General features: G+C 37.3%; 1 long non-coding RNA gene across 1 annotated transcript; it reads right to left on the reverse strand.

Annotated features, from left to right (window-relative positions):
• Positions 1-7,226: 7,226 nt before the first annotated feature.
• On the reverse strand, positions 7,227-12,914 carry LOC130459364 (uncharacterized). The gene is made up of 5 exons (XR_008918727.1): positions 12,832-12,914; positions 12,511-12,670; positions 11,517-12,032; positions 9,569-9,638; positions 7,227-7,480 (listed from the first exon to the last, which is right to left on the reverse strand). It is a non-coding gene; the product is annotated as an uncharacterized lncRNA (long non-coding RNA).
• Between the last annotated feature and the right edge of the window lie 5,046 nt (positions 12,915-17,960).

Below are 17,960 nucleotides of genomic sequence, written 5' to 3' on the forward strand. Positions count from 1 at the left end.
CGTCCCGTTAGGCCGGCTCTTCTTTTCGAATTTCTCCTTTTTTGCCGCCGGCTCGGCGGTATCACCTCCTCTGGGATCTTTCGGGACGTTGCAAATCTCTGTTGCATGGATGAAGGCCTCGGCCTCATCTAGCACTTCTGGCATTGTTCGGACGCTTTTCTTTACCAGATCAAACTTGAAAGAGCCCTTTTTAAGCCCTCGAATGAAGTTATCGAATGCAACACCATCAAGCAAATCCGAAATTTGCCCTGCCTCTAGATTGAATCTCTTCACATAGCTCCTCAGAGACTCGTCTTTCCCTTGCTGAATCCTACTCAGATGCATGCTCGTCTTCTTTTCTTCCTTGTGAGCCATGAACCGAGTAGAGAACAATAACTCGAGCTCCGAAAAAGAGCGAATAGTTCCGGCGGGAAGTCTCTTGAACCACTTAGATGCTACTCCTTTGAGTGTGCCCGGAAAATACTTACAACAGGTTGAGTCAGTTGTTCCTTGGACATACATGTGATGCCGGTAAACCAAGAGGTGCATGTCTGGATCTGTGGTCCCATCGTAAGCATCAATGTTGGGCGGCTTGACTTTGGGTTCCCTCAGGGCTCTCATGATGGAGTCTGCAAAAGGGGTGGTGTGTCCTAGGGCCATGTTGGACACCCCCTCCTGAAAGTGATACACAGGATCTTGACGCCTTGAGTAGGGTACCCGCTGGGAAGACTCGCGTCCGCGAGTTTGACGGGTTGGACGGGTGACCCCTGGGCGCGCCTGGCTCAGGTGCGTATAAGTTGAATGAGGGAGAGGTCTATCCAGCATGACGGGGGTTGACCCAGTGTCAGAAAGTTCAGACTCAGAGCCAAGCAATTGCTCTGCGCGTGGCTGCTCACGTCCTCGGGACGTTTCTCCGATCAACCGTTGTGGCAGTCGGCGTGGTAGGTAAGACATTGCCTGATTGGGCTGACTCGCTGGCGGCTGCCTCCTCAGGTCCTCGCCTGGTCCAGACGTTTGGGGGGCGCAAAGAAAGTGTTGGCCTATTGCTTGCCGGTCCCTCGTGATTTGCAGCCGCAGCAGTGGTGTAAATCAGCATACTCTTCTGTACCTCAGCATTAACTGTCTTTCCCATATCAGCTTGGAACTCAGCCAAAATAGCCCGAAGAGCACCCACAGAGACAGGCATATCGGGGTTCTCCTCTATTACTGTATCCGCCCGAGGATCCAGGTGTCCTCCAGGAGGGGTGCGATTGGCCTGGTCGTCCTCCTCGCTGAGCACCTCTACCTCGGCAGTGTGACGCGGGGTGTGCCCGGCCGCAAATATTCGCGCGGCATCTCCAGTGATTCTCGTGGCCGGCGTATGATGCTCAGTCGACATTTCTCTTTCGAGGGGTGGCCGCTCTACTCGCGTAGGCCGCCCAGTATCGTTGTCCTGTCGTTGATCTTCCATGTTACCGTACCTCCCACAGACGGCGCCAAATGTTGTGGGGTTTTTCCGGTGAGATACCTTGGAGGTTTTCCGGTAACTTCTAAGGATTTCACAAGATTGTATTTTTATAGAGAGAGAAGGTAGAGAGAAGGCAGAGCAGTAATTACTCTTGATTGTATTGATTGTGACCCCTTTTTCTAGGGAAGTGGGACTATTTATAGTACTAGGTTTTTGTGGGAATGACCTAATATTCCCTTTACATGATTGGGTAGGGTATGGGAGGAGGACATGTGTCCTTTCTCCTTACAATTCTCTGGCCCCTTTTGGCAATAGTGGGCTTTTTGGGCCTATTGTGCTTATTCATACCACTTGGGATACCTACTACTTAGGCCCCTTTTCAGGTATAGGTACATTACATACATTTATACACTCTTAAATACAAATACATATACATTGTAGATACGTAGATTGATACCCATGTTGTGGAGTAGTCTTCGTATGGTTTCTGCTTAGGGGGCGTAATACGTGCCATGTGTCGCATCCTCATTGGTACACGAAGGCATGGTAATTTTGCCCACAACATTTGCCCCTCAAGAAGGGCATTTCTGGAAACACTTTTGCTGACTACGTGCTTTATGTCTCTTGGTCATGGCCTTCGCCTTAATGACCCTATGATGATCCATCATTGCACTTGCATTGTTGGGGAGTAGATTTAATTTAGCAGGTTGGTAGAACAAAGTACGATCGAAATCATGTAGCTTAGGATGGTTGAGAGTTGCATTCTTTTGTGCTTTGAAAACTATTTTAATATTCTAATCTCGTATTACCTTCGAGTTTTGAATTACACTTTAATCATGTTTTGAGTTGTTGGATTTTCAATACTTTGGTTTTGGGCCGTTATGGTTCCAACTTGTAGGAGGCTTCAATTATTATTTATGTTGGTTTGAAAGTTAGTTAATTTTGCTGCGTAATTCAGGTACTAGCCTTAACCGTTACCACGGTGGCGGTAATACTTTAGTAATTCCTTTATTTTAAGTTGGAAAATAGTTTTATAAAAGCAAGGAATCATTAGGGTGTTACAAATTGCATCGGGTTCGTCCAATCCTCGAGATCTTGATCAAAGGAATGAGAATTAGATATTGATCCATGTGATGAGAATTTCTCTTTAATTTTCCCCGAAAAAGTGGAAATGCCGAAAATAAAAATGTATATATTGTACGTACATTGTATAATGTACACCTTGTTTAATTGGTCTATTTGAAATAAATGTGTTTTACATAAATGTATTATTTTTCTACGTCGTTATTTTTAATTTCTATCTCATATTTTCTCAATCATCTATAACAAATTACAAATAAATTGTATGTTATTATAAATATTTCCTAATTGTAAATTATTGTTTACGAGTAATTAATAGTACTTCGTAAACAAAATTAGTAACATTCGTGCATTGCACGGGTCTTAAGTTAGTTAAAACATAATACAAAACCAATAATCCAATATACATGGCAGTAAAGAAAACAAATCAATAAATATTAAATCTGACAAATAAATAACAATTCAAACAACTTAATAGTTATACATAGGTCAGTAACTGAAATAAGTATAACAATTCAAAACCCAAATATCAAAATTAACAACAGGGAATAACATCTTGATTACTAATGCCAATAATGAGCAAAACATTCTTAGAAACAAAATCAACGAAATCACTATTGCCAACACTTACTAATAAAATCAATCCTTAAAATCCCAATACACATCTCATTTCAATGAAACAACATACAATATATTCGTGCAACTTAAACTGACGAATTGAACCGAAAATTCGTGGCCCAGAGAATAAGAGAAAAAATCACCATATACCAACCGACAGTGCCAAGCTCACTACGAGTATCCTACCACCGCCGAAAACTTCAGAGCCGGTGCGCGGCAGACGGCCACCTTTCCCCGGAGGTAACGGATAATTTCCGACGAAGTCTCGAGCGCAAGAAAACACAGTCTCTACATAGGCAACCAAAGAGAACACACTGCCCCATGTAATTAGTTTCTGGCCCGTAGACATGAAAATATTAGTATGAGGCGATAGAGGTGTGGCGGCCATGGAGGAAGATTTGGATTTTGTGATTTAGTATGAGAAGTAGGGTTTTGAATATTTAGTGTTGTGGTTTTGTGATTCAAAGCCAAAAAAAAAAGTGGGGGTTTGGGGATACGCGACCTACTTGAGGAGCCAAAAATGAAATAAAAAAATGTGGGGGAGTTTGGAATCAAACGCATATATCAGGTATCTACGAGGCAAGAACAGTAATGTAATACCTCGTATTTTTATAATATTTATAAATATATTTTATTATTTTTATAAAGCATTTACGATTTTTAGAATTTATTTCGCATTTAAATAATATTTAAATGTATTGTAATTAATTAGAATATTTATTATTTTAATTAATTACGAAACGAATTTAATTATTGAGTCGGGAAATTTAATGGGTCGCAAGTAATTTTAAAGGTTCGGGTTTTAAATGAAAAGTCCAATTCGTTTTATTAAACGAGCCCAATCAAAATAATTTAATTCAAGTCCTAAGCTAGCCCAATCATTTAATTCCCTAAGCCCAATTCTATTTTCCTAAGCCTAGCCCATTGATAATAGGGAGCCTATAAATAGGACTCCCATCATTAAATGAACCCCTTAAAATTCACAAACCCTCTTTTGCTTTTCTTGCCCCTCACTCCAACTCCCTCTCCTCTCTCTTTTGCTCGGCAGTCCCGCACGCCCAGCACCACACTCGGCCTCGAGTGTTGCGTGCCTTCGTGCTCGCCCGTCGCTTGCCCATTGCTCTCGCCCACTCCCTCTCGTGCACCGCACAGCTCGCTTCCCTTGCGTGTTGTTGTGCGTGTGTGCTGCTGCTATTGTTGATGTGTGCCTTGCGGCACGCCAGTCCTGCTCTCTCGCCCCTCCTTCGCGCACAGCGCCCTGCCCTGCTGCCTTGTCCCGCGCGCACCTAGCGTGCCCTGCTGCCTTGTCCCGCGCGCCAGCACTGCTCGTCGCCCCTCAATACCGCGCGCGCACACACGGGCGTGTGTGAGTGTATGTGTTGTTCGTGTTCGTTATCCAATTCTTTTTCGCCCAATCACTCTAATTCGTGATTGTTCCGTGCTATAGGCCGGATTGGTATAATTCTCTTCTTCCTTGCCTATTCTATTTGAATTCCGTATTTTAAATTATAATATTATTATTGTTTTGAATGATTAAAATGCTGGGAATCGGTTGTGAACACCGTGCTTTGAGGATTTACGTGTTGTGATTCATTAGGCTTGTTTTAATTATTAAAGTATGAATTTTCAGATTTGTTTATTTAATAAAGGATTGATTTTTATGACGATAAATTGGTTTTATTGGGATTTTCAAGTTAGGGTTTTAACCTAGACCTAATGAGTCAATTGATTAGCATAATTAGGTGATGATTTTAATTATGATAATCAATTATATTTTCAGATTTATATAAAGGCTTAAAGTGTTGAGTTTTATTGATTTTAAAGGCGGAAAAAGTATGTTTTCATACTAGGGATTGGTTTTGCAAATTGAGACGATTATATTATTGAAAAACGATTGAATTCTAAAGTTTAAATGAGGTTTTAGATTTTATAAAGTTGCTGGAAATTTAATGAACATGGAAATAATTTAAGTTTCATTATTTTGATGATAGGAGGTGATTTCTAAGTGAGTGCTCGTTATTGCAAAGTGGCCCCTACGCTTAGGTACTCAAGGTACGTACAAGTCTAGGGCAACCACGCTATTTGTCAAGGACATTACATGATTGTTGTTGATGTGAATTATATTATGTGGGTTCATATTTGTTTTGGTGAACGATCATGTGAATTAATGTATTGACATTGTTGAATTATTGGTTGAACAAACATGTTGGGATTATTATGACTATGGATTTCATTGTCAATCATGTTGTTCAATATTTATGCATGTATGGTTTGTTTCACATGCAAGGGATGAATTATTTATTGTTATGCTATTGTACGGGATGTCTAGCATACTTTGAGCCAATTATTCGTACTTCGCTGTACTATTTATTTTACCACATGTGAAGGGTTAGCTCACGTAAGCCACCGCACATGTAGGGTTCAGTTGGGAATATGTTGTATGAAATGAATTAGGATTTTTCGTGCAAGGGCACAACCCTCATGTTAATGGGCATGATATGTGGAATCTCACTCTAGTGAGGAGGAACATGGTAGTAATTTCACAAGTGTCTTGCTTTGTTGATCACAAGTCCTAAGGCATTAAAATAAGATTGTTTTGGTTGTCATTTATTAATTGTATGTGCGTACGTTGTTGAGTCTTGAGTTCACCTTTAATAAAATATTAATAAACGTAAAGTGCAACCAGAACAAGCTTCAAAAACTCTTGGAACGTATATACCTTGAGTATGAACAATGGGGGGAGTCTTGCCGGAAAGCTCGCACTCCTACTAATTATACAAGACGTTGTTTCATTTATATTATGCGCAGGAATTCCGTCGGTATGGCCCGACACTCGGTATGACCCGATTTTATTATTAATTATTCGGTGTGTAGTTGGCTCCCATCACCTTTCCTTTATGGAACATTTTTTTGGCCCGTTCGAAGCTTATTCTAATTAAATTGTGAGTCAAGAGTCGGGTATTGTATTCATGATTTGCTTGTTAATTATTAAATGGCTTTTGCATGTTGATTCGTACTTAGTGAGTGATGCATGATCTTAGTTTTATTTCACCCTAGTCTTGTAAGTACTCAGCTTTTGCTGACTACGTGCTTTGTGTTCCTTTGGTCATGACCTTTGCCTTAATGACCCTATGATGATCTATCATTTTCACTTGCATTGATGGGGAGTAGAATAATATAGCAGGTTGGTAGATCGAAATCATGTGGCTTGGGACGATCGAGAGAGTTGCATGCCTTCGTATTTCGAACTATTTATTTATACTTTAATTATGTTTGAAACTGTTGAACTTTTTATACTTTGGTTTTTGGGCCGGCATGGTTCCGAATTATAGGAGGCCTCGATATTTTATTAATTATGTTTTTTAAAAGTTTGTTGACATTAAATTCCGCTGCGTAATTCTAGTACTAGCCTTAGCCGTTACCACGGTGGCGGTAATACTTTAGTAATTCCTTTATTTTAAGTTGGAAAATGGTTTTATAAAAACAAAGAATTATTAGGGTGTTACAAGTAACCAATGTGACAATGAGGCAAAGCCAGCAACAGTTTTGATTGATTTTGAAATCAATTTATCTGATATTTTTTGTCTTCCTAACTTGGTTTGTGTCTTTTTTCTGTCCGCTTCCTTTGGTTATTTCTAGGGCTGTCAAATCTCAATCCAAATCGTTGAACTCGTTGGGTTAATCCGAATCGTTAAGAACCCGAACCGTTAATAAACCGTTAGTTCACTAGAGGAAAAAACTTGATAAGTTGCTCTTAAAAGTGGCTTATAAGTTGCCCTTCGTAAGTGCCACCAATGGGGGGGGTCACTTTTGTAAAATTATCAAAAGTTGCCCTTAACAAGGGCAACTTATAATCTTATAAGGTGCCCTTGTTGCAAACAAGGGCACCTTATGTGAAACTTATAAGGTGCCCTTGTTGCAAACAAGGGCACCTTATGTGAAACTTAATAAGTTACCCTTGTTGCAAACAAGGGCACCTTATAAGCTGCACATAAGTTGCTCTTGTTGCAAACAAGGGCAACTTTTGAGTTTTTTTTAAAAATAAAATAAAATAAATAAAATCTGCAATATAATTCCTAATATTCTGCAATATAATTTCTGTTTCATCAAACATCAGCTTGACATTCTCAAAAATGATATAAATTTCAAATTTCCAATAATATTACCGAATTAATTCAAATGTAATTAATTAAATCGATAAATAACAAAATAATGTAAGAGTCACGAATAACTACAAGCCTTCTCTATTTATTACACTGAGGGTAGTTCACAATCATTGAAGTAAGTAGCCCACTTGTCTCAAACTTCATCCAACTCCTTTTTGGTAAAGGGCCCCTCCCTTGGATTTTTGAAAACCTTTAATAGAACACCGTACATGCAAAACAATAAATTAAATTAAGTTTCATATGCGAAAACAAAAATTATATTGGTCGTGAAAACAATTATATTAGCCAAAAATGACATTTTTGAACCCAACTACCAACAAACGAACCTCTTTCCACATTCTAACCCTTTTTCATGATTTATAAGATTAGTCAGATGATTATAAGACTCATTTCAAGTTCGTTATGCACGCCTATTGGTCATTTGGATCGATATAGGTCATTTATGGCCAAAAATGGCATTTTCGATCCCAACTACGAACAAACGAACGTATATCCACATTCTAAACCTTTTTCATGATTTAGATGATTAGTTATATGATTATAAGACTCATTTCAAGTTTGTTATGCACGCCTATGGTTCATTTGGGTCGATATAGGTCATTTATGGTCAAAAATGGCATTTTCGATCCCAACTACCAACAAACAAACCTATATCCATATTCTAAATGTTTTTCATGATTCTTATGATTAGTTATATGTTTATGAAACTCATTTCAAGTTCGTTATGCACGCCTAAGGGTTATTTGGGTCGATATAGGTCATTTATGGCCAAAAATGACATTTTCGATCCCAACTACCAACAAACGAACTTATATCCACATTCTAAACCTTTTTCATGACTTATATGATTAGTTATATGATTATAAGAATCATTTCAAGTTCGTTATGCACATCTATGGGTCATTTGGGTTGATATAGGTCATTTATGGTCAAAATGGCATTTTTGTTCCCAATTACCAACAAACAAACCTATATCCATATTCTAAATGTTTTTCATGATTCTTATGATTAATTATATTATTATAAGACTCATTTCAACTTCGTTATGCGCGCCTAAGGGTCATTTGGGTCGATATAGGTCATTTATATCCAAAAATGGCATTTTCGATCCCAAATACCAACAAACGAACCTATTTTGATATTCTAAACGTTTTTCATTATTCATATGATTATTTATATGATTATAAAACTCATTTCATGATATTTATGAACGTCTATGGGTCATTTGGGTCGATATAGGTCATTTTTGGCCAAAAATGGCATTTTCGATCCCAACTAGGCAACTACTAACAAATGAACCTTAGGACACTTTCTAAATCTTTTTCATGATTCATATGATTAGTTATATGTTTATAAGACTCATTTCAAGTTCTTTATGCACACATAAGACTCATTTGGGACGATATAGGTCATATTTGGTCCAAAATGACATTTTCGACGGTTCATGCCAATTATAGGCGAATAGTTTTTTAAACTAATTTCTAGCGTAATAATACATCTTTTTTATGTTTGATATGCTTAGTTAGAGGTTACTAAGATTCATTTCAAGTTCTTTATGCACACATAAGTCTCATTTGGGAGCGAAAACTGCTATTTTGTCAAAATATGACATGTAAGGATCGAACGACCCTAAAATGTGCATAAATTGACCAAAGTAGATGAGAATGAGGATTGACAACCTAATACTAAGTATTTTGAACATGTAAAGGTTAAGAATTCTTATTTTGGTTCATGAGTTGAGAGTTGGGAGCGAAAACGGCTATTTTTGTCAAAATATGACATGTAAGGATCGAACGAGCATTAAATTGATCAAAGTAGATGAGAAGAAGGATTGACAACCTAATACTAAGTCATTTTTCTAGTTTGAAGTCACTTTTACGTCTTCAACTGTATTACTGTAATCTTAGCGTTATGAATTTCTTGGAGTAAGTTCTCTTGTTCTATGTGAGTTTTTGTTGTATAAATGTTTTAAACCCTCATTTCAATAAAGAGGCTCTGAGTAAAGGTCCTCTCCTATCTTTTAACCGTGTGGATACTGGCAACATCCGTTGTTGCTACACGATTTTTTGTTTTTTTATATTCCATAGGTTGCCTTACATGTAAGAAAATACTGCTGCTCATTCGCATCAGTGGCCCCAAACCCCACAGAAAGAATATGATAATGCCAGCTGAAACCTATTTATTAATAAGGGGACTAACTTGTATAAAATAACTCTTATACAAGCATATAATGAGTGAAAAATATGATAAAGAAGTATATAAAACTAAGAGTATTTACCCGCATCAAAGCATGCCTTGCATAATCGGTCCCCAAACCACTCAATCTGCCAAAATCTCAGAAGTTGAAACTGCAGAATTTAAACCAAATCAAATTCAGAAAGTAAATGGAAACTATAAAAACATGATCAAAATGTGTAAAAGCAATCACACAGGGGCTAAATCTTATTCGCTTGGTAATTCGGATAACACTTCAGTCGAGAATGCACAGTGGGAAACCTTGTAAGCATACTACTTTGTATCTCTTCAACAAACTATCGCAAACAACCCGATTTCCCAGTTAAAGACAAAATCTTGAGGGAAAAAGTAAAATATCAATAATTCTCCTTGATTATGCTATAAAAAGAAGTAAAAAAGCCAATGAAGAAATACATATCTCATCGTGTATAATTTCTAGCGGAAATCAATCTCCTACACAAAACAAGACGGTAAAACAACCCAAACATAACATGCTTTCATAAGCAGGAAGACAGCAGCCACCTACCAACATATTCGGAGACTAAAACATAAATATGCCACAAAGCATGAATCGACAATACAAATATGTACCTTCATGAACTAAATTATTCAACTTTGATATTATTACTCTACAGTAGGCAGGTCTGTGTAGTTTCAAGCAGAGAGTATGTTTTGTATTTTCAGCTCATAGCAAGCCCCGGATACACTTACAAGGAGAGCATAGAATCGTGTCCAGGGAATGCCCATAATCAGGTAATGCCACTATGCTAAAAACTGAAAATGAGCTAATACTTCTCATCGGAAGTCGCCAAATAGTAATAGCCAAGTATTGAAATCAGACTGACTCAAAGTTTTTTGTGACAATCAAATATACATCAGGCTGAATTATGTGACAATTAATACATCAAACTGAAGCAAAAGTTTTAACTGCCCTAATAAAATGCATGCTAAAAAGGGAAAAGTCCCGTTATTCACAAATTTTCAAAGTTACTCGTAAATATCCCATCTTCAAACAACTCTAGAGGAAAAAAAAAATCAAACCTTAAAGCCACCTAAAACATCAAATTCAAACCTCAAATGGGACGATGTTACTCCTAAAACATCAAATTCAAACCTCAAATCGCTCAGGTGTGCTCCTCATAGTTATTCCTAAAACATCAAAGTCAAACCTCAAAGTCAAACCTCAAAGCAATCTCAAATTAAAAACCTCAAATGGGACGAAATTATGGCTGTTATTTATGCTACAGAAAGGGTCAAAGCTCATAATTTCTTTAAGATGAGCAGAAAGGACCAACTAAAACATCCCAAAGCTATCGGACAGGAAATTATTGTGGAAACTTGCCTGTTCTGAAATTCAAAAGTTCAGAATTAAACAGATAAATCTACAAAATTGTGGTACAGGTACCCTAAACAACTTGAAAAGTACAAGTTGCCTGAACTATACATGAAGCATTAACCTAATTAACATATTACACTGAGTAATCAAAATAAAACTATGCCATAATCTAACATACCCTAATTTAAAGGGCACTAATTCATCAAAGGTTTAACTCCCCAGAAACAGAACATGCACAAAAAGAAGAAAAATCAAGAGGCAAAAACAGAAGAAACACAAAACAAATGCAACATTGTGCAACTGCAAGAGAGACAAAGAAAACACACACTAAAACGGGACAAAAGCTTGCATGAAAATCAGAAGATCAGCCCAAAAACCCTCTTCTCATAATTCACAAAATTAAAAATAACGTGGCAAAGAAATAAGGGTAAAATTGGTAGTTCACACAAAGTTACTGTTCCAAACTTCAAGTTGTTGCTTTTATAAGGGTTATAGATATATACTTCGTATTCAACACTAAACAGTTCAGTCATAAAAGCAGAACCATCCATTTCATACTAATTTGCTACCGCAAGCAGAAAGTTATGTTGAAGACCAACAATAGTTGTAATCTAGCACACTTGATAATATATGCAATACAATTAAGTCCACTTACCCAATCACTCTTCCGATTATATGGTGATCTTCAAGCCATAGTTGACCATCTGCATATATCCCATCACTATCGTCCCACAGATTAGCATCACCTGAAACAGAATGCTCAAGCATTAAGAGTTGTAAGCCTTTGATTTTGGTTTTTAAAGGGAAGTCGTCTTAGTTATATATAACAAATAGAATCAAGAATATCAGAGACCATTTGGCCAACAACGCTATGAAATTTTCTATAGCAATACGAAAATGTAACAGTAGACGAATCTGTACAGCTACCAAAACCTTAACTTCTTCAATTCCCCTGCTAAAACTGAAAGGCTAGAATCGGTATTCTCAAATCCCTTTCAGCATTTATCTAGTGCGAATGCCAGCCTATCTGCATAGCCAATTGCACCTAGTGAAGGATCTTGTCACTGTCCCAAGAACTCGACCTCATCTCATCTCGTGCTATGTTGGTGTTCCCTTTGATTGCTCTCACACGTAGCAATCTAATCCCCATTTCTTCTGCAATAGCTTTGACCTGCCAGATATTTTGAAATATAAAGGACATGATCATATTGCCATTTCTAAAAACAACTAATATGCCATAGATGTAGTTCTCTGTCAACAAAAAGGGCGGAGAGGAGAAGGTGTGACCATTTGTCTTTTCAAAGATTCTAAGTGTACTGATTGCTTCGTTCCAAGTTAGGAATTTTCACAGATACGAAACTTAAGAGAAAATAAACCTAAGCTGCAATTTCATCAATAAGATGAACAAAAACAGAATTTAGAAATTTGAACTACATAAAAGCCCCACTAAAATAATTTGTTCACAAATGAAATTTCAGGGCATGATTATCAAATAACCCCTCAAAACCCAGAAATGAACTATGACTGGTTGAAGCAAATTTCATCAACAAACCATCCAAATCAATTGATCAATACATTTCAAACTAAACACAAGCTACAATTTCATCAGTCATTCAGAAATTTTACAAGAAGGGCAAAGAAAAATTTACATGATCGTGATGCTGGCCAGAAAGCCGCAACGAAAACCACCACCACCACCAGCCCCAGCAGCAAAAGCCGTCCAAAATCCTTGAACAAACCACCACCACCGCCAGCCCCATCAGCAAAAGCCGTCCAAAAGCAGATATAGCAGATAAAACACCGTTCAACCTTGATTTTGCAATAATATAAAAGGGAATGATAATCACAATCACAGCAAGCTCGATTTATTTTATTTGAAAAAGGTGTAGAATTAGCTAATAAATTGGCGAATTGAGAAATTAAATCCACGATATTAAAGAATTAAAATACAAAAATAGATGGAAACAGACCTATTGAGAATCGACATCGGCGGTACGAGGTTTGATGTGGAGATGAAGGTCTGGAGGAAATCTGTTGAGGATGATAAAGTCGTTATGTTGAAACCGCCATGCGTCAACCCGAACCGTTTCTACCCGAACCGAATGGACCCGAAAATCGTTAATGACCTGATTTATTTCAACCCGAACCGTTTCAACCCGAGAAAAACCCGTTCGCAGCCCAAACTGTTTCAACCCGAGCCGTTTACAACCCGAACTATTTCAACCCGGACCGTTTACAACCCGAACTATAATTAAACCCCGACCGTTTAGAACCCGAACCGTTTACAACCCGTTTAATTCAAACCAATATGAATATACGACAAACTTTTATTTACAAACTTTACAAATTCATTACGTATTAATTCATCATTATCGATTATTAATTACTACGTTATTAGTACTTAGTTCATCAATACATATTTTGTAATACTCTGACATGGCGGGGGAGGGCATAGATGATTTTGATTCCATTTGAATAATATGATTGGTAAATATTACAGGACATAATAAAAGACATTGACTAACTTTTCTTAATTAAGTTTATGAAATTAATTGGATAGTGAACATTACTACATTAGTTGTTCGTCAAAAAAGAAAATAACATTAGTTATGAATCACGTAATCAAATTATATGGTCTCTTTTACCTTTCACTTTGCTTTAATAATGTAGATCAGTAGATATTATAATATAAACATATTAAAAATTGTGATTTTAGTAATAACCTGACACTGTTTGTAATTTGTATCCGAATTGATCTGACTAAACATGAACCCGATCAATTACAACCTGGCTAAACCCGTTAACCGAACCGAATTGACCCGACCCGACTACAATCCGACATGATCTGACCCGACCTGATATAAACGCGACCCGATTATAAACCGAACCGATATGAACACGACTTAACCCGTTTATAACCCGACCAAATATGACCCGACCCGATATGAACCCGACTTGATATGAACCCGACTCGATATGAACCTGTAACACATAATCGAACCCGAACTGTTAAATTTTCAACCCGACCCAAACCGAACGGATAGCAAAATGAACCGATTTTAACCCGAATTACCGATGATCCGATAACCCCCGCCACCCCGCCAGTTTGGCTATTTTTACGTACAATTTCAAAACTCAAACCAAAAACACTCCCTCTCTCTAAATTTCCCGCCTCTCTTCACTCTATTTCACCAATTCCCCAAATTTCTCTCTCTTATAAAACCCTCATCTCAATATTCTCATTTTTCCCTTCACCTCAGACTCAGACTCAGACTCAAACCCCAAACACACCCGAAAATGAAGAGGAGGGTCCGATTCCACTCACTCCGAACCCAGCGGTTCAGCAAGTACTTAAAACCCGGTGCTTTGGCTCGTCTCAGGGACTCCAGAATCCACTCACAACTCTTAACCCACCGAGTCACCTTAATAACTCGGTCTGCACCACCACCGTTGACGACGGCGAACCAGCCGAACTCCCCGAGTCCACAGACCGAGTTGATGCCCGAGTTCCTGAGTCTAGATCGTGGGCCCCAGTGCTTCGGGAGGAAGAAACTCGCCGCCGCTAAATCCGCTTTTATTACCAGTGTTAATCCTGTCCCCGAACCTGCTAATTTACTTGTTCATTGAATTCTACTTTTTTTATTTATTTTTGTGGGAGATTGTTGTAGGATGTATCATTTATGTTAATAAGGTTTTCTGTATGTGAATGAAATAGTTGAAATATAAATGAATACATATTTTTCATCCAATTTATCCGCATTTAATTGCATTTAATTTATGTTTTATATGCTTTAATTCAAGTATTAGTTTCAAGTTAGAATCATTAATCGAGTAACATATTGAATTATGATTACAATTTTGGGCACGCAAGTTATTGGTTCGATCTGCTCCAAATTAACAGGATTTTAGTTAAATTTTGATGCATTAATTAGGGTTAGGTTCCAGTGTTACATAGTAAGTGATCTATAGAACGTGCCATGGTGGCAGCGATTTGGTTAATTGATTTGATTGTGTTATTATTGGAGATTTTGAGTGTTTGTTCTCCAATCCATTGATGACTATACGATTTTAAGTTGATAATTAGATTTTTGGCTATGGATTTGCATCAGTGAAGTTGGTGCTACTATTTTGATACTAATTAGAAGCTAAAAGGACGTTGTCATGTTGTTATGGTACTGCTAATTGATATCATGTAATGTTGGATCGTCCTTCGATTTTGTAGCATGCTAATCTGATTGAGTTGGGGGAGAATTTAATTTAGTCCCAATGTTCTCGAGAGTCTTTAATTGTTATGTTGAATCTAATATCTACAAGTGTTAGTGAGATTGGATTCGGCTATCGCATACTATATCTTTTATTCAACATGGTTGGTAATGTTTGTGACTGCCTTAGCTCTTGTGACATAAAAATGGCCTACCGTTGTTGACCTGTTTTTTTTGCATTCTTTATAATTAGCCCAACATAATCAAATGAACTAGACATTCATGCTTTCAGAAGCTTCAAGTCTTTTTGACTATGAGTGCAGAATAGAGGCTTTCTTTCCTAGAGTTTGTTTTGCTATAGCAGCTTTCTTGGATGAAGAAATAGCCGAGGCTCATATGGTGCTGTTGAGTGAGTTTGGATTTTGCTATTTATAAACCATATTTTGTAATCATGTGACTTTTGCGACTGATTATTTTGCTCATGTTATTACCTTGGTTCTTTGTTTAGTTAGTTTTGTACTACAACAGTACAACTAGATGTTAGTACTTCCTTTTGACTGACTTTGCATGGGGGAAGATGATCAGATGGGTATTGTTGGCCATTAAATGTGTTACTTTTGAGGTTTAAATCCTGACTTGAAATGGGGAAGATTACTTGAAAATTTTATTTAAGCATACTATTAGCTGACATCACACAGTTGCTAGCTACTTTTGCCATGACTTGATTCTTCAACTGCAAAACACTTTAATGCTGATTGCAACTGTTTAGTGTTGATTTTCACATTGTTTTATTGCTACTTGTAATAATATCTGAATATCTATTACAGAATCTTCCTCAGATTTACTTTAACATGTTAATTTGGTTGAGTTGGGATCTCACAACTTGCTTCTTGAATCTTTCATCTCTGTAGTCCTTTGTCATGATGCTTTTCATTATTGCATGTTATGTATGATCTAATGTCAATACACACGAGTGAGTTTGAGTTCTTCTTTGCATGCTATCTTTTAGTCAAAGGGATTGGTAGTATTTGCTACTGTCCTACCTCCTGTGACATGGACAGGGCTTTCATTTGTTCAAGAATCTGCTGCAGTGGAAGAGGAGGATGCCGTGCTGTATTTTTACTAATGTATGATTTATGCAAGGGCTTAGGCATAATTAGGGTTATTCTTCACGTACCAGTCCTCTTTATTTTGTTCTCCAACTGTGGGAATTAGGGGGAAGATGCATGGTTTTTTGGGAAAATGAAATCAAATAATTAGGGTTATTCTTCACGTACCAGTCTTCCTTCTTGATTTGTTGCAATGAAGTTTTACTAGCTTACAATGAAGAAAACAAATGACTTGTTGGATGTTTGTATCTTTGCTTACTGCCTAGAATTGGTCTGTGAGTCTGTGACAATGCCAATATGTAGATTCATGAGCTTCTACAGCTAACACTTGGAAAAACAAAAGATGTCTTGCACAAGTCGGGGATACATACTTACATAGAGTGGACCTATTCAGTAAATAAGAAGTGCTTCTTTTACTAATAGCTTACTGCTTGGTTCTGTGCTTGCTCAACATTGACAAAAAACTCCTGGAGTCCTGGTGCAGAAAAGATGCCAACTGTTCTCTGGTAAGCTCTTTAGATTCAGAACCTGGTTAAAATCCTTATGTGATAGTGTCAGGAAATTTCTTGTTAAAAAAACTTTCGTAAGATGTTATGTATATCAGCGCATCACAGGATAACATCTCTTTCTCTTTTCTAAGTGCACTTCAGGAAATGAGAGTACCAAGTGTAAGTGTTTTGGTGAGATTGCTTAGAAAGTAAAAACTTAAACCATCTTTACAGGCATGGGCTCTCAAATTGTCATGACTATCCTCCAATTCAAGCAGTAATTTCTAAGGAGACCATTCTATTCTTTGGTTGAGAGTGCCATTTGAGGTCTGAACTTATGCTTCTTTCTGCAAATTTAGCTTATCCTTTCCTGTCTTTCATGTGGTTCCTAACTCATATTATTATGTCATCGTCTTCAATGAACAAAAGTCCGTGTTTCTAAAATTTGGAAGAAGGGATAGTTTATAGGTTTGAACTCAATATTTGGCTTTGGAGGTCTAAGGAGCTTTTTTGTGTCACCTTGCTTTAGATAGAATTTTGTACCTTTCATGAAAGATTACCCATGCAGCCATCGAGTACTTGAAAAGGAATAAAATTTCTTTGAGATTACTGTAGGTATTATGTGTGATTATGTGGTTTATGTTACAGTGCCAATCTTCATCACCATTTCTGTATATTGGATCATTTCTCTAGGTCTGACACTCTGACTGCTATCATGTAACCAGTTTCCTTAAGACTTATCATTTATCAGGATGTTTGTTCTTCTGTAAATTACACAATTGATATAAAGAATCTCTGCTGTTCAAATAATGTTAGCTTCCAATTTGGCAAGGTCCCTGAGAATCTGAAGAGGAATATGCTACTTTTGAGGTTTATATTTCACTTTGAAAGGATTCTGCAGGCACAACCTGACATGGAACTGAACTTTGTGGATTTGTGAAGACTGAAAATAGGGGAGTTACAAGTCTGTCCAATTCTGAACGAGCCTTATAAAGTTAAATCCCAGATAAGTGAAGCGTTCACGTATGTGAAACATGGCATTAATCATATATGATATATAATTATTTTGTTATTGTTTTTGCAAAGATTTGTCCAATTTATCTCTTTTCTTTTTGTCTTTTCTACCTTGTAAATTCTACTGGTTGAATCTTGAATGATTCCTATAACAAAGGTCCTCTGCATCTCCTGAACCCCCTCCATTAACTATGGCGCATTCAGTTTCTGTCTTGCAGCTTAAGTTCAGATAAATAGTTTAAGTACTCGCCTTGTACATTTGACAGACTAAAATGCAATCAGTTAC

Source organism: Spinacia oleracea, chromosome 4, assembly GCF_020520425.1.
Source record: "Spinacia oleracea cultivar Varoflay chromosome 4, BTI_SOV_V1, whole genome shotgun sequence".
NCBI lineage: Eukaryota > Viridiplantae > Streptophyta > Magnoliopsida > Caryophyllales > Amaranthaceae > Spinacia > Spinacia oleracea.